This window comes from Benincasa hispida, chromosome 8 (assembly GCF_009727055.1).
Source record: "Benincasa hispida cultivar B227 chromosome 8, ASM972705v1, whole genome shotgun sequence".
Taxonomy (NCBI): Eukaryota; Viridiplantae; Streptophyta; class Magnoliopsida; order Cucurbitales; family Cucurbitaceae; genus Benincasa; species Benincasa hispida.
In genome coordinates, this window is record NC_052356.1 from 5,991,081 (window position 1) to 5,995,855 (window position 4,775).

The following is a 4,775-nucleotide window of genomic DNA, read 5'->3' on the forward strand; positions in this document are numbered from 1 at the left end:
ATTCGTGTTTGAGCATCGATAGAGAAGTTTTCAGGAGCTTCAAAGGTATTATTTCAAATAACCCTAATTAATTCAATTAGGGTTGCATGTTTATTAGAGTAAAATCGATTCTCATTTCCGCTGTGAATGCCATTTTTCCATCAGTATGTTGCGCTCACTACGGGCCACTGTGAGGATTGATGCTGACTGCCCAGGTGAGATAAGAGTAGTATAGGAGGTTCGCTCGGGGTTGTTGACCTCTGTAGGTCAGAAAAGGAAGACTGAGCCCAGGCTCTTGAGCATCAGTAAGGAACTAGAAACACAGTGAATGGTCTACGTCCGTGGGAAGCAGGGTTCAAGTTGTGACTGTCAAGGAGGATAGGCCGATATGTACTACTTGTGGTAGGCGACACTGGGGACGTTGCCTAGCTAGCTCTGGGTCTGTTTTCGATGTGGCCAGAAGGGGCATATGTCAGAGAAATGCCCAAGGAGGAACGCGCCTGAATTCAAGGGCCAGCCCATAAGCTCGTTTCAGGGAGGCCCGGGTCGTCAGCAGTAGTAGGGTAGGGTGTTTTCTACCACTCAGCGTGAGGCCGAGATGTAAACCCCGGATTCTAAATTTCCTAGACAAGTATGTTTAGCCAAAGGAATGTATTAAATATCTAATAAGTGAAAATCCATGTAATTTATAGGAGTTGTGGAGAAAGGAAAAGAAAAACATATTAAATAGGAAAGCCCACTTATTGGTTTGGCTGGAGGCACTAAATATGGGGTGACATGGCGGTTAATTCTTGAACTCGGGAGGCAGTAGGAAGATTAAAAGGCAGAGAAAATTCGAAAGTTTGGTTTCGGCAATCTACATGAGCAAATTTAGTAAAATTGGTGCCATTTGAAAGCTGGTAGGATCTAGTTTTCGAGGTTGTCTTGTCGGAGAAAGATTGTAGGAGAAGAAGAACAAAAAGTGAGGAATTTGCAGAAGAGGCAGAATCTCAGATTAATCAGGACCCGAGGAGAAGATTGGAAGCTCTAGGCCAAACCATAAGGAATTTTTTGTTGACATTTTAAGGTAAGGAAGTTACTCAATTCTTAACATGTTTGTAGAAGGAAGTTTCTTCAAAAGAGGTCTCGATTTTGAGTTATGAATTTTTGAAGTTGTAACAGAGAATCTGTGCATAAGCAGACAGCTACTTGGGAAGAACAAGCAAACAGCTCACCGTGGAGAGTTATAGTGAGATATAGAGAATGAGGATATTGCTTATGAAGGAAATCTCGCTAATTTTGTGATGAAGATCTCGCTCTAGAAGGAAATCTCGCTAGAAATTGGGCTAAATCTCGCTGGAATGGTGAGTATCGCTAGGTTGAAGTTTGTTAAAGAAAAGCTTGATCTCGCTCATAATGAGGATCTCGCTCATGATGAGGATCTCGCTCATGAGGAAGAATTCACTCATGATGAGTATCTCCTGTCTCTTATACACATCTAGATGTGTATAAGAGACAGTCGCTAGGTTGAAGTTTGTTGAAGAAATGCTTGATCTCACTCATGAGGATCTCGCTCATAATGAGGATCTCGCTCATGAGGAAGAATTCACTCATGATGAGTATCTCGCTAGTAAAGCTGTCTTTGATGATGAAAGTTCCATTAGTAAATGAACTATTTGAGGTATTTTGCTAAGAATTCTAAGTAGTTTAATCGGGAATTATGTCCTTTCAGGCCAAGAAGAGCTAGAAAAGGCGTATAACCCGTTAAGAGGCCAACGAGCTATGAGTGACTATGTGATGATTTAATACTTTAATGATTTAGAAACCATGATTTCCTTGAAGTTATTTCTCATGCTAAGTAAAGCATGTTTTCCATGGAAATTGACATGATTTAAATATGTTATCTTGTCCAAATACTTTCAGCATGTTTAAGTAAATCAATTTTTATGATGAACTAGTATGATGATTTGAGCACGAAGCCGTAGTGTTCAACTAAATGTTTATGACTAGTTATATGATGGATATTAAAGGACAATAAGAAGGTATCCTAGTCAAGTACCTAAGGTATGACAGTACTCAGTTATAACCACGTGCACGTTGGTAATACGACGTCGAGGGATTGAGCAAAAGGGTTCTCCCCGACTAAGGTTGAAGTCGAGGGATTGAGCAAAAGGATTCTCCCCGACTAAGGTTGACGTTGAGGGATTGAGCAAAAGGGTTCTCCCCGACTAAGGTTGACGTCGAGGGATTGAGCAAAAGGGTTCTCCCCGACTAAGGTTGACGTCGAGGAATTGAGCAAAAGGGTTCTCCCCGACTAAGGTTGACGTTGAGGGGTTGAGCAAAAGGGTTCTCCCCGACTAAGGTTGATGTTGAGGGATTGAGCAAAAGGGTTCTCTCCGGCTAAGGTTGACGTTGAGGGTTAGATCTAGTAGTTCACTCTCAACTAAGGATAAAGGCAGTCATATCTTTTCCTAGGCTAGAAAGATAGCTTAGAATTGCTAATGCTTATGAATGTTTATCAATGTATGATGTTACTAATGTATGAGTTTTCCAAGTATGTTTCCCATATCTAACGCATGCTAATAGTTTTTACAAGCTAGTTCAACATGAGTTAAACCAACTTATTTTACAAAGTATGAAGCATGCATTAGGGTTGAAACTAAGGTTGAATGAAGCTTGATGTACTGTGTTTAAATACCTAAGATTGTCAAAGTACATGCGTTGATATTTCTAAACACAATGAAGAGGAGTACTGAAGGTAAGAAAGGTATCTGAATAAATGTACCTAAGGTATTGACGGTACATAGAAACCTCCACGTACACGTAGGTAGTTTTGAAGAAGAGGTCGAAGTATGGGTCTCTTAGGCCATAAACCAGCAAGGAGAGGCCGAAGCATGTGTTCGTGGCCGATAACAGACGTTGGGATCTAGAGCGATGTATGCTCGTTCTCAACTAGGGAATAATGATGTTTAATGATGTTTAAGAGTTGTTATCAATGTTTATGTTTAAAGGAAGTTGCTTGAGATGCCCATCGGTATATTTAAAGAGATCGACGTAGGGAACTCCCCTAGCCATAGTTCAGTATAAACAGGTCAAAGTAGAGGTCACATCTGGCCATGGTTTGGCGTTGGGAATTAGAGCAAAGAATGTTCATTCTCCACTAAGATTCAGGTTTCTGATACAATAGTTTTAAAGATTTTATGTACACGTTTGCTTGGTATATTTTAGTTCCAGTGTTATGTTTTCAAGCTTTCAATTTAAGCATGAGATTTATGTTTTTATTAAGTCACTCACTAGGCTTTTAGCTCACAGATTTTCTGTGTTTCCCTTTTTCAAGTAGCGGTCAAATTCTTCAAGGTTGATCCTGCTGCTTCTTGCCACTAAAAAGCCCGGCTTGTTCAGAAGAACTTAGGTTGATGGCTTGTTTATGTACACATATTTTGAGAGGGACTAGAGCTTTATTAGGAATGTTTGGGCCATTTGTGAATATTTTTTCGTAGATGTTATGTCATGGTTGTATGCATGTGTTTATGTATCTTTGTAGAACCTTAAGGGAGGCTTTCTGTATGCGTATACTACTAATGTGTTAAACAAGTTGGTATTTAGATTAGAAGGCTTTGGTGGTGGTTACTGGCAGTAGGGTTAGTAACTACCACGATCATATCCTCATCCAGATGAAAGGGTAATCTGGGAAGGGGTGTGACACGAGAAGTCAGGCATGATGGTGATAGGTATGCTTCCCATTTTGGGGCACCATGCTTTAGTTTTGTTTGACTCTGGCTCTTCGCACTCGTTTATATCTTCCGTATTTGTAAGGCATGCCATGTTAGAGTCAGAACCTTTGCCCTTTACACTGTCTATTTCCACTTCATCAGGAGAGATCATGTTAGCTACAAAAAAGATAAAAGCATGTCAAGTAGAGATAGCAAATCATGCATTAGATGTGACCTTGATAATTTTAGATATGCGTGATTTTGATGTGATATTGGGCATGGATTGGTTAGCTGCTAATCATGCCAGCATAGATTGCTCCCGTAAGGAGGTCATCTTTAACCCAGAGCTGATAGACTCTCCAGAAGTTAGACGTGAACGAGGGTCCTCTGTCGACACGATGGACACAAGCACTCCGTGCAATCTCACCACCTTCTTCATGTATATTTGCCACTTATTTACGGAAAAGGTGGACTTTCTAAGTATGAAATGTGCTAATTTTGTAAGTATGTTCCACAACCCAAATATACGTGAACCTTTGACTGTCCGTTGCAACCCATGATGAATCTAGACACATGCTCCCACTTCCATTCTGGCAACACTCCAATGACCGTAACAAGCCTCTGGCTTCTGCCTTAGGGCTTTCACCTGCTAGCACACCAAGCGACTTACTAACGAACTCCGCAATCTCTCTTTTCATAATCATTCCCCAGTAATAACGTTTCAAGGTCCTGATACATCTTGGTGCTGCCGGGGTGAATCGAAAATAAGGAACTGTGAGCCTCGAAAACAAGCTCATTCTTAATATCATTATCTGTTGGAACGCACAAAACGTCCCTGATGGAGGAGACCACCTCCCGCTGATATCGAGAATTCGCCATCCTAGCCTGATTCCAACCCTACGAACTCTCTCCTTCAGATAAGGGTTAACAAAACTGTGCATCAATAATTCTCTGCCTTAGACTCAATCGCACTGACAACTACGCTAACTGTGCCAACGATCGTCCTTCTACCATACATTTACGCCTTTAGCTCCTTGTACAAATGAAATCTTGTCTAGTATGAGGGCTACTTGAATGAGCCACCTTTCTGCTTAGGGCATCTGC